The sequence below is a fragment of the Trachemys scripta genome, chromosome 1 (assembly GCF_013100865.1).
Source record: "Trachemys scripta elegans isolate TJP31775 chromosome 1, CAS_Tse_1.0, whole genome shotgun sequence".
Lineage (NCBI taxonomy): Eukaryota > Metazoa > Chordata > Testudines > Emydidae > Trachemys > Trachemys scripta.
This window is the reverse complement of record NC_048298.1, coordinates 38,008,474-38,020,854: the sequence shown is the minus strand read 5'-3', so window position 1 is coordinate 38,020,854 and position 12,381 is coordinate 38,008,474. Positions and strand designations below refer to the sequence as shown.

General features: G+C 41.8%; 1 protein-coding gene across 1 annotated transcript in view; it reads left to right on the top strand.

Annotated features, from left to right (window-relative positions):
• The window catches only part of PLXNB2 (plexin B2), a 346,449-nt gene that overhangs the window by 101,290 nt on the left and 232,778 nt on the right, over positions 1–12,381 (top strand). Inside the window, exon 2 of the mRNA XM_034767793.1 lies at positions 7,407–7,603. The gene's annotated coding sequence lies outside the window, so the exon portion shown is untranslated. The remainder of the gene's footprint in view (positions 1–7,406; positions 7,604–12,381) is intronic.

Genomic DNA, 12,381 nt, shown 5'->3' with positions numbered 1-12,381 from the left:
GAATTTTATCGTTCTTTTCAAATGAGGAGCATAGTGTTTGTGTGTGTGTGTGTGGGGGGGGGGGAATAAACAGAAGATGCTATAATTCTGCATCTAAACATTTTTTTTAAACATGAACCTTACATAGTGCTTTATACCGTTAATAAATAAAGGGCTCTGTTATCTCTTTTCTGTAGGGCATTGAAAGTGTGAGCTTGGGGGGAGGGGAAATGCAGGGTACTTGGAATTGAATTTCAGCCAGAATATATGCCAACGAGATTAGGCTTCATCTTTGGTCCTGGGGAGAGGAGAGTGTAAGTGGGTTTATCATGGGGTTTTCACTCACTGTTATTTCCCCCTTCTTTATATGTCATTGCTAGCCTTCTAATTTTTCCAGACAACAGTGCACACACCCCTGCAGCTGGGCCTGCATAATGATCACCTACTTCTAGACTGACATCAGTGTGGCTGCATAAATCTGAAGCCATCAGGGTGCCTATCTTAGCACTCTCCCCCACCTTCTTTTTCTGAAGAATAAGTGTCCTCTCTGCAACACTCTCATTTACCACCCGCTCGCGGTACCCGCCGAGCCAAGAAGCTGTTGGTGACTATTCTCCTGCCTATGCTAAATGTCTGGAAATTGTTCTTTTCTAACAAATATACAATTATTTTTTTTCTTTTCCAATGACAATTATTAGTGTAAATTGAAGCTTGTTCAGCGGCTGTATTTGACACAAACACTGTACGGTATGGCATTCAGCTTCTGTGATAAGCAAAGCTGACTCTCTTGATGTTTTGAATTAGGGAGTTGGGAATATGAAGAGCTTTTAGGACGAAGAATCTTGTTGGCTGAAATACTGGTTTTTATAAGATCTTAAGCTAGATATCGCCATATTCTCTGAGGCCCTATATTAATTCTGAATGATTGCTTCAAACCTTTGAATGAGGGCAGAGCTCTTGGCTTCCCAGCTGCCAAATTCATCCAACACATTGGCAGCTTGTAAATCACAAAGGGCTTATGGACTATTTAAAAGGCATTATTTTACAATAGGTCTCTTCCCCACCCCTCAACCCACAATGTACAATGTGTATTCAGAGGGCAGCAGCTGATATTCAGGAAAACTAAGGTTTTTCCTCTTGCCCCCCACGATTGGCACCCAGAAACAGGCTGATTGAAAACAAAACAAACAATAATGCAAAATTGGTTTAAAAGAGGACATCCTGAAGTATTTTTTGTTCTGCGCTCAGGATCTAAAATTCACAGAACAATTATGCAATGTACAATGTTAGCACGCTTTGCATACGGTTGAGGACCCATGCACCTTCATTTGCCTATGGTAGTTAGAAATGAAGGCTAGATCTCTGGTGTGTAGAAGGGATATAAAATTAATCAGTGAATTACTAACAATCTATCATTTAGCGTAAGGAGGATTGAAGACTTGTACTTCCAAGAGACTCTAGGGCAGTGGTGGGCAACCTGTAGCCTGCAGGCTGCACGCAGCCCATCAGGGTAATCTGCTGGTGGGCCATGAGACTGTTTGCATTGACCGTCGGGAAGCACAGCCACCCCCAACTCCCAGTGGTTGCGGTTCGCCATTTCCAGCCAATGGCAGCTGTGGGAAGCGGCGGCCAGCACCTCCCTGCAGCCTGTGCTACTTCCTGCAGCTCCCATTGGCCAGGAACGGCGAACTGCAGCCCTCGGGAGCTGCGGGTGGCCCTGCCTGCAGACAGTCAATGTAAACAAACTGTCTCTCGGCTTGCCAGCAGATTACCCTGATGGGCCGCAGGTTGTCCACCACTGCTGTAGGGCAATGTCTACACTTCACGGTTTTGTTGACATAAGGCAGCTTACCTCGACCTAACTAATGGAGTTGTACACACGGCAATGTTCCTCCTGCAGCTTTAACTCGCCTGCTACTCTGACATAATAAAACCACCTGGATGAGAGGCATAGAGCTTAGGGCGTGGTACTTAGAGCAACAGTGTCAGTGTAAACACTGCATTGTTTGTCGCTCTAAGTGGCCTCCAGGAGATTTCTAGGGTGACCAGATGTCCCGATTTTATAGGGACAGTCCCGATTTTTGGGTCTTTTTCTTATATAGGCTCCTATTACCCCCCCCCCCCCCCCCCCCGCCTGTCCTGATTTTTCACACTTGCTGTCTGGTCACCCTACAGGTATCTCACAGTGCCCACCCTGACTGTTCTGGTCACAGTTTTGAACTTGGCTGCCCTGCAGCCAGGTACACAGATGAATGCCCCTCCCCTGTTAAAGCCCTGGGAAGTTTTGAACTTGCTCTTCCTGTTTGCTCAGTGTGGAGAGTTCACATGGTAACTGCCCAGCTGAGCATGCCGGCTCCAGGCAGCAAATGCACTCCTGCCTGGAGAGCATGGGAGGTGGTAGATGTCCTGGGTCAGTGGGGAGAGGAGGCTGTGCAGTCACAGCTCCACTCTAGCTGCAGGAACTTGCTGGGGCATAAAGGGTATTGGCTAAAATAGGAAGACATAGCTGTGCCATGTAAAACTCAGAGCTGTAGCAGGCATAGCAGAAGGCAAGGGGAAGCAAATAGTTGCTTCTGGTGCAGAGCTGCTGATATGCTGTTTCTACAAGGACAGGACTACGGTCAGGGTGGTGAATAGCCAACCCCCCCCCCCCGTTAAGTTCTTCTTACAGCCTTGTGTTCATAACACACAGCGCAATACTGAAGAGCAGTGCAGGATCCATGATTTCTCACACAGATGGCTGGTTTGCACGTTACCAGGGCAGTAGAAAAGCAGCTGGAAACCTAGAAAGATGCCCATGGAATGATGGGACTGAGAAACTCGCATCATGTGATGCTGAGCCTGCACCCATGAGGCATTTCAAACCCTTCCCAAAATACCTTGTGGCAAGTTGTACAATGGGATAGCTACCCACGGTGCTCTGCTTTCTGTTGATGGAAGAGCTATGACTGTGGATGCACTCTGCTGACACAAGGACATGCAGTAGCAGTTTAATTACAGCGGTGGATGTATGTCAACGTAACTGAAGCCGACTTAGCTTTGTAGTGTAGACCGCCTAAGAATTAAGTGGGTTGTTTCTTAATAAAGAGAAAGAAGGTAGGTGAGTTAATATTTTTTTTTATTGGACCAACTACGGCTGGTGGAAGGGATAAACTTTTGAGCTTCATAAAGCTCTTCAGGTCTGGGGAAGATAACCAGAGTGCCTGAGTTAAATACAAGTCTGGACAGATTGTTAAGCATAAAGGGTTCGCACATGCTGTAGGAGACTACTTAAAACGAAGTGAGCAATTAACAGCAGGCAGAAGAATGAATTACAAATTGTAATGAGCCTTAAAACCAATGCATCTGTTTAGTCCATGGTTTTTAGTGTCTAGCAGAATTATGAATTTAAATTCCCAAGCTCATCTTTTGTGTGGGTTTCCTTTGAGGATACGGACTTGAAAGGTCAGACATGGAGTAACCACTTTGTGAAAAGTGGTTGCCTATGGGTGATATGGTGTTTTTTCTTATCACTTTTCTGTGTGCGTTCATTTGAGAACTTAACTATACATAATGCTGTTTCCTTACTTCTGACTCATGATGACTCGTTGCAGCCATGAGAAAGAGGCAAATCCAGTGTGATTGTTTGTGTGCAAACAGAATATGGAACTGGATGCCAGAAACAAATACCCACATGAATTCGGCTTATTAGGTTGTTTCATATTTGGGCTTTGTTTGTAACAGAGATAGCACACAAGACCCTATGGAAAGAGGAAAGCTCTATCGCTTTTCAAAGTATGCTCAGTGTTAATGATTTTTTTTCTGCTTTGTAAATGCTCTCAATTGACTGTAAAATGTAATAAGTGCTAGCGTGTCAATGACCTTTACCTACCCAGCTGGAATAATAGGAGAGAGCTGGTCTAAGACATATTGCAGTCATCGCTGACAGGTTGCCTCTACAACCAAATCTGTATAATTATAAAAGGAAAACACGGGCATGGGTGACAGTGGTTGTCAGTTGTAATAGTTCTTACTTCCCTTGATTAATTTAAAAAATCAGTGTCATAAGATAAAATATCAATTTGTCCTGTTACCTACATGATCTTTTAATTGAGGCTACAGGGTTATAGATTCAGGCCTTGATAAGTAACACCAGCATAGGACCCCTCCACCCCCCTCTCTTTTTCTCTAGGAAAGCAAGCAGGGGTTATTAGCTCATGTTGACTTGACATGAACATCTATTGGCCAATTTCCTATGTATTTTCCACATAATACACAAGTATAGCATTATAATGGATACATTTGGGAGCTCCCATACCTGTGAATTTCTGTGCAGAAAACATATGTAATAGTAGAGTATGTTGCAGTAGTTACCAATTTTGAGACCATTCTTGCCTGATATTTAAAGTGATTTAAAAAAAAACTTACTATTGATTATTGTACATTGGGTAATAACAATCTGAGTAAATGCGTATGGGGATAGAAAAAAAAATCTTTCTCTGATAGTCAGTCTGTCATCAGACTTTTGGATCTCCAACTGTTTCTAATTAACACTCAACCTACAAACATTGCAATACCATTGATAGAATTTGATACTATAAAACAGTTATATTGGACCAGTCTGCGAATGAAACTGTAACTCAAGACCAATAACAATGTGCAATAATCTCAAGCTAGGCGAATCTGGACAAAATCAACTCTTCCTGTAGCTGTAACATGTCTGTCCTTCTTCCCTATGTAGCATCGCTGCTCCTGAGCAGAGCTAGCAAAATCTGATTAGATTAGAATTTGAAAGGGTGAATGTGCACTCTTTTCTTCACATTTGAGATACTTGAAGTGGAAGAGTTGGAAAAAATGACCTATCCATTCCTCTCTAATAAAAAGAGTACTTAGAGGTTCTTTCTGCAGTGCACAAGCTCTTCATATGCTTTTCTTAATCAAGCATAAATATATTAGTTATCTAAGGATTGCAAAAAGGGTTCATGAGAACCTTTGTTTTCTGAGTGTCTCTCAGAAAGGAGGCTTTTAAGTGCTTAATAAACCTGCCAAAGAGCAGTTTAATAATTCAGTTTGAGTAAAATATCAAGCCAGGGCAAAGCTCAATGACTTGATAGCTTTGTGTGTCATTATGTAGGTTTCTGAGTGACCCCTGAGCCTTTTGCCCTTTGTTTGGCACAGGGTGGAACAGAAGCATTACTGAGAGCAGTGTTGCAAGCGAGGGGTAAGAGGAGCAACGCTGATTCAATTTCCTGTAAGCCCTTGGTGTGACAGCTGTGTATGATATGAGAAATAAGAGATGGATTTTTGTTTTTAATTTAAAAATACACCCTGATATAATTATCTGTGACGCTTAAAGGGTTACTGAGAAAATATTCATTTTACAAAGCAAATACTAGCAAGCTTTATAATGCCATGAAGCATAGTAATAATTTTAAAGTTCTTTGCTGAGGTTACCTATGTAAGGAGCTAGAATTTTTTTCCTTGGTTTTCATCTTCAGTTAATTCCCCAAAGGATTTATCTGTAACAAGGGAGATTTTGGTTACGTATTAGGAAAATCTTTAATTTTTAAACTATATGGGTAATTAAGTTCTGGAATAGGCTTCCAAGAGAAGTTGGAATCCCTGTTTTGTTGGAGGTTTTTAAGAACAGATTGGAAGGTCTAGGGATGGTCTAGGTTTACTTGGTTCTGCCAAAGCATAGATTCATAGATTCTAGGACTGGAAGGGACCTCAAGAGGTCATCGAGTCCAGTCCCCTACCCGCATGGCAGGACCAAATACTGTCTAGACCATCCCTGATAGACATTTATCTAACCTACTCTTAAATATCTCCAGAGATGGAGATTCCACAACCTCCCTAGGCAATTTATTCCAATGTTTAACCACTCTGACAGTTAGGAACTTTTTCCTAATGTCCAACCTAAACTTCCCTTGCTGCCGTTTAAGCCCATTGCTTCTTGCTCTATCCATAGAGGCTAAGGTGAACAAGTTTTCTCCCTCCTCCTTATGACACCCTTTTAGATACCTGAAAACTGCTATCATGTCCCCTCTCAGTCTTCTCTTTTCCAAACTAAACAAACCCAATTCTTTCAGCCTTCCTTCATAGGTCATGTTCTCAAGACCTTTAATCATTCTTGTTGCTCTTCTCTGGACCCTCTCCAATTTCTCCACATCTTTCTTGAAATGCAGTGCCCAGAACTGGACACAATACTCCAGTTGAGGCCTAACCAGCGCAGAGCAGAGCGGAAGAATGACTTCTCGTGTCTTGCTCACAACACACCTGTTAATACATCCCAGAATCATGTTTGCTTTTTTTGCAACAGCATCACACTGTTGACTCATATTTAGCTTGTGGTCAACTATAACCCCTAGATCCCTTTCTGCCGTACTCCTTCCTAGACAGTCTCTTCTCATTCTGTATGTGTGAAACTGATTGTTCCTTCCTAAGTGGAGCACTTTGCATTTGTCTTTGTTAAACGTCATCCTGTTTACCTCAGCCCATTTCTCCAATTTGTCCAGATCATTTTGAATTATGACCCTGTCCTCCAAAGCAGTTGCAGTCCCTCCCAGTTTGATATCATCTGCATGGAGGGCAGGAATTAATGAGTTCTCAAGGTCTCTTCTAGCCCTACATCTCTATGGTTCTATAAATGGGAGTTGAGGTCAAGGTCGTGGATCTTCAAAAATTGATGCCTATAAATGAGTTCCTGAAGTCAGCTGGAGGTGCTTAGGTGTTGGTTGATTTTTAAAATCGGGTCGTTTGGTAAGGTGCCTTTTCTAGGTATCAATTCTTGAAAATCTTGGCTCATCTAAATTTATATACATATTTTAAGCCTAAATTTGGCTCTCATTAATAGTACACTTATGTTGAAACAGATTAGAAAAGAGGTCCGTTTATGGGGTGGCTCAAGGAGATAGTCTCTAGAGTCTGTACTGTTAGGTCATGATTCAAAAGCAACCCTGATTTGTTGTGACCCAAGAGTCATCACCATCTGAAAAGAGTTGGTGACCTTGGTCCAACTTCACATGCAGAATCCGTATTTACAAACTGGGATAAAATGGCAACTTTGTTATCCATCTGAGAGATTATGCAACTACCCTTTTGTCCTTAGAAATGACACCGCCAGATTGAGAGAGACAGGCAGGGAAACTTCCTTGTACTCTGGATATAGAAAACTTCAGTTCTTTTGTGTTGTAAAAGTTCTGTCCAACATAAAAACAGAAATCTACTAAAAGAGAAAAGTACCCAGATTAAACAAAAAAAAGTCAAAAACATCACCTGCTGGTATCAATCTTAATAATGGCTGCTTTGAATCTATGGTAGGTTGGGTTATTTAAACAGAAAACAAATCTAAACATTTATCATAGTTGCATCAGATGTCTGACTCCAAAATGTCTCCTCACATCTATGTTGTGAGAGACTAAGTATTCCTTTCTTTCCCCTTACAGGTAGGCTGATCACAAGGCCAAGACTTGGTTCCAGGGCTTGTTTTAGCTCATCGGCGTTCAGCTGAAAAACCTTTCTAAAAGGCCAGATACTTACACCATCCCATCTCCTTCCTTATTCCCAGCTGGAGCATATTATCATATTCTACGCAGTGCTGCAGTGGTGTCTGCACATATTTTCAGATGAATTTTATTTTCAGGTAAGTGCACATTTTTAATAAATAGCACACTATTTTCCATTTAAAGTGTATATGTTCCTTGTCAATTTATATAACATACTTTTTTTTCTAAGCAAACTACAAATCACATTTTTATTGCTATTAATGGAGAACAACTTGTAAGAGTTGATTTTTGGAAGGGTAGTGTTTAAAAAACAAACAAGTGGTAGTGGTTCCAGTATCCATAAATCTATGTATGGAGGGAATGTTTTACCAGAACAGGTTTGTGCCAACATCAGCAACATGCTACAACCTAATAAAGTGTTAGTGTGTTAACCCTGTTTTTCTTTGCTTTTATTCTGAGTCTCCTGTGAGGGACTTAGACAGACAGTGTGATCCAGTGAGTCTTGTGAGTATGGCATTATGACTGTGTCCCTGGGGGCAAACAAATAGATTTAGGATTGTTCTGCTATCAAGTTTGCTCACATTGATTAGTGAACACTGGTTTGGCAGGAATCATAGCAGAGACTGCAGTCAAAGTCTCTTCCCACTGTGAGTTTGCTTCATTGTGAAGTGTCTTAAGACCGTGTTTATCTTTTTGATGCCATGGACTGGCTTGTTGCCTTCCTAAACTGTGTCAGGGAGATCTCAGGGACTGGCGCCAGGCCACAGACCGGTCATTGAGGAACATTGTCTTAAGAGACATAAGGTTACTGTTGAGATTAATAGATTGCACATACATGGCTTTGGGTGAATCTTTTACTTGCAAACTGACTTGAAACCATGTAAAGAGAGCCTGCCAGACATTTTGACCATTCCTGCAAGTTCTGACTTCTGGAGAGGTACTTCAGGTTTTGCATCAACATGAGAGAAATATGAGGTTTGTAACTATTTTCCTATCAGTGGTGTAGCTCAAATGTTGATCTCTTCTTACCAGTAATAATTGTCCGTAAGTGATACTTTTTCAAAGATAAGACCTTACTTTCTTAAGAGTCTCTTAAATATATCCTGCATTAACTTGAAAGACATTATAACACAACAAAATGGAGAAGAAAACAAGAGTAAAACAGATAGATAGATACACTTGCTCATTGAAGATCAGTTAGGCCAATTTTCCTAATTTTGCATCTCTCACTTAGCTGACATGCAGCCAGTTATCAGCTATCTTTTTACAGATGGTGCAATGCAATTTTAAACTTCCCCCTAGGAACTAGAAGAAATCATCTGCATATAATTTTACAGATACCTGTTCAGCAGAGTGAATTGAAAAAATTGAAAATGCATAGACTGATTATAAAAAAAATCTTCAGATGTGTGTGATATTTTCCCCCCTCTAAGTATAGGAAAGAGTTTTAAAGCAGCCACTATTTTAATTGGTCTAAAGTATAAGTATATGTGTGTGTTGGCAAGAGTATCCAGAATAAGATGAATGTTAGTACATGATTAATTTTCTTGTGATATTTTTAAACTATGCTGCATGCTGTGGTTTATATTTTTTTAAAAACTGTTTAATGTAGTGGGCATCTCGCTGAACACTTTTTTTAGTTTTAAAAAAGTGAAGTTTTACTACCAGCTGAAAAATGTTAATGCTCTCTTTTAAAGTCAGAGACTAGTAAACTTAAGTGCTTGGAATTAAGTTACTCCATGTCACAGTACTAGGTCAAATAATGGAATGTAAAATCTATTTCATGGCCATTAAAGATTGTGTTGTTCTCTACTGTCAGAGTGGGGAGTATTGACCTTCATGTCATGGTTGAATTCCAGGGAGGGTAATTACGTTTTCTGAAGCTAAAATTTCCCTTGTAGTTTTCAGTCAGGTAAGAGATTCTTCCTCACTTCCAGTCCTAATCCTATATTTGTCCAAAATAAGGGATCTGCCTATTTTCTGAGCCATGATACCTGGGTACTACGGAGTAGTAGTTCAGCTCTGGCTCCACATTTTCTGACTTTCATGGACCCTTACAAGATGAAAAAATATGTCTGGGAATAGTCTAAATCTGACACCTTTCTGGATTTGTTGATGCATCTGATAAGAACATAAAGAATGGCCATACTGGGTCAGATTAGTGGTCCATGTAACCTTGTAGCCTGTCTTCCGACATTGGCCAATATAAGAGGCTTCAAAAGGAATGAACAGAACGGGGCACTCAAGTGATTCATCCCCTGTTGTCCAGTCCCAACATCCTGCAATCAGAGGGCTAGGGACACTCGGTTCATAGGATTGCATTCCTGATCACCTTGGCTAATATTGGTGGACCCATCCTCTCTGAATTTATCTAATTCTTTTTTTAATCCGGTTATAGTTTTGGCTTTCACAACATCCCCTAGCAACGAGTTCCAAAGGCTGACTGTTGTGTGAAGGAATACTTCCTTTTGTTTGTTTTAAATCTGCTGCCTATTAATTTCATTTGGTGGCCCCCGGTTTCTCTGATTACAGAAGAATATTTTAAGCATAGAAAACATTCCATCTAATTGAGGGTTAGCCATTGTAAAAGCTCACATTTTAAACAATTAGACCATTACCAGAATTAATATGCAAGTTCCAGATAATAGCTGGACTGAAGAGGTTAATTTTTTTAATTTTTCAGAAGCCTTAACTGAGCTGGTAACTGTTTTGTTGAGATCTCTTCCTTGCAAGGAGAGATGGGCATCCCTGTGCTTTTATAATATGTGTTAAGTAATAAAAATCCGTAGTCAGTAGTCGGGATAGGGGTTCAGAATATGCCTCATTACTGTAAGGGATCTGTGGGATAGTAAATGTGAATATTAACTACTCTCATTCTTATTAACAGTAGCAAATGCTAAAGGAGAGAGAAATGGTCTAATTTTGTAGCAGTTTTATGAATTGTGTAAATCTGTATTTTTTTAAAAAGGTTTATAGGTTGTCCAGTCTGGTTTTATGTATGCACCACTTCATAAAAAAGAAAAGAAAAAAAAAACAGCTTTGAAATGCTGTAAAATTAATATATAATGAAAAATTTCCTGATATATACACAACACTATCAGACGTAGAAGCAACCTCTATTAGTTTCCAGCTTTATTACATTTTCTTCCCTTGACCAGTGGCCAGGACCCGGGCAGTGAGAGTGCCACTGAAAATCAGCTCGTGTGCCGCCTTTGGTTGCCTACCCCTGTTATAAGCATTCTTAAAATTTGATACTCTTAACATGTTTCCCTTTCCAGTGGCTAACCTAAACATTTCTGACAAATTCATCTCTTTATCACCTTTCTTTAAAATGCCCAAATACATCTCTACCTTGATATAACGTTGTCCTCGGGAGCCAAAGAAGCTTACCACGTTACAGGTGAAACCGCGTTCTACTGAACTTGCTTTGATCCACCGGAGTGCGCAGCTCCCCCACCCCCGAGCACTGTGATGTGTAAAGTGTTCTAAAAGCACATCAAGCTTCTTACACACAAAGATGATATGCTGGAAGGTGTTAATGGTAGCCATCAATCCAGACCTGGTAAAAGTCAATGGGTGTACTAAGCACCCTTCCTTCAGGCTATAGCAGTGGTTCCCAAACTTGTTCCGCTGCTTGTGCAGGGAAAGCCTCTGGTGGGCCGGGCCGGTTTGTTTACCTGCCACATCTGCAGGTTCGGCCAATCGCGGCTCCCAGTGGCCGTAGTTCGCTGCTCCAGGCCAATGGGAGCCGCAATTGGCCGAACCTGCAGATGTGGCAGGTAAACGGCCCGGCCCACCAGGGGCTTTCCCCGCGCAAGCAGCGGAACAAGTTTGGGAACCACTGGGCTATAGGAAGGAGAAATTAAATGCCCCTTTGTTCAGTGATAGCTGAAACAATAGAAGTCACTGCCTGAGGTACAGATCAGCATGACAAGGCGTGAGTAAAAGCTAAGCCATGTGGCCTGGGGAGTTTCCCTGGCAATTGATAGCAAACTGACTGAGACATTGATTCCTTTGCAACTGTGTGTGAAAGGAATGAGAGAGTGAGCAGTGGTGCATGGCCCTGGGAAAAAGCAGAGAGCAAGAGAGAGCATGAACTGCTTTTGGGTAGGAGACTTGGATTTCTGAGCAAGGAAACCGGCTCTTTGTCCATTTCTGCTGTGTTCAGAGAAACAGGGCTTTGTGCACATCAGTGGTGGGCAACCTGCAGACTGCGGGCCGCACGCAGCCCATCAAGGTAATCCGTTGGTGTGCCGTGAGACAGTGTTTACATTGTGGACAGCCGTGCCTGCAGACAGTCAGTTCCCAGCGGCCACGGTTTGCCATTCCCGGCCAATGGGAGCTGTGGGAAGCGGCAGCCAGCACGTTCCCCTGCGGCCCACACCGCCTTCTGCAGCCCCCATTGGCCGGGAACAGTGAACCAAGGCCCCTGGGAGCTGCGGGCAGCCGTGCCTGCAGACAGTCAATGTAAACACTGTCTCGCGGCCTGCCAGCGGTTTACCCTGATGGGCCACAGGTTGCCCACCACTGGTGTACATTGTTTGTAAATAAACAGGATTGCCCCCAAAGAAATACCTTGTTCCCGTAATCAACTTCTCCTAATGGAAACGACCTGGCAAGGCCACAGATATTGACTAACCACTCGGACCAAGAGGCAACAGTATTAACCTACATTAATGTACATGGTTTATTGGTCCTGTTTACTAAGGCCTGCTTCAAAGCCCATTAAAATCAATGGCAGTCTTTTGATTGACTTCAGTTGGCATTATCCAGTTAACAGTTCTGCTACAAAGTTCTATATGTGCAAGAGTCCAGGCTGCACATCTGCAAAGGAGTATGTCGTCGCTAGATTAAATGGCATCATTTTCATGCTTTTGTGCAAAATAATACTAAATGCATTGAGAACAAGCTGTTA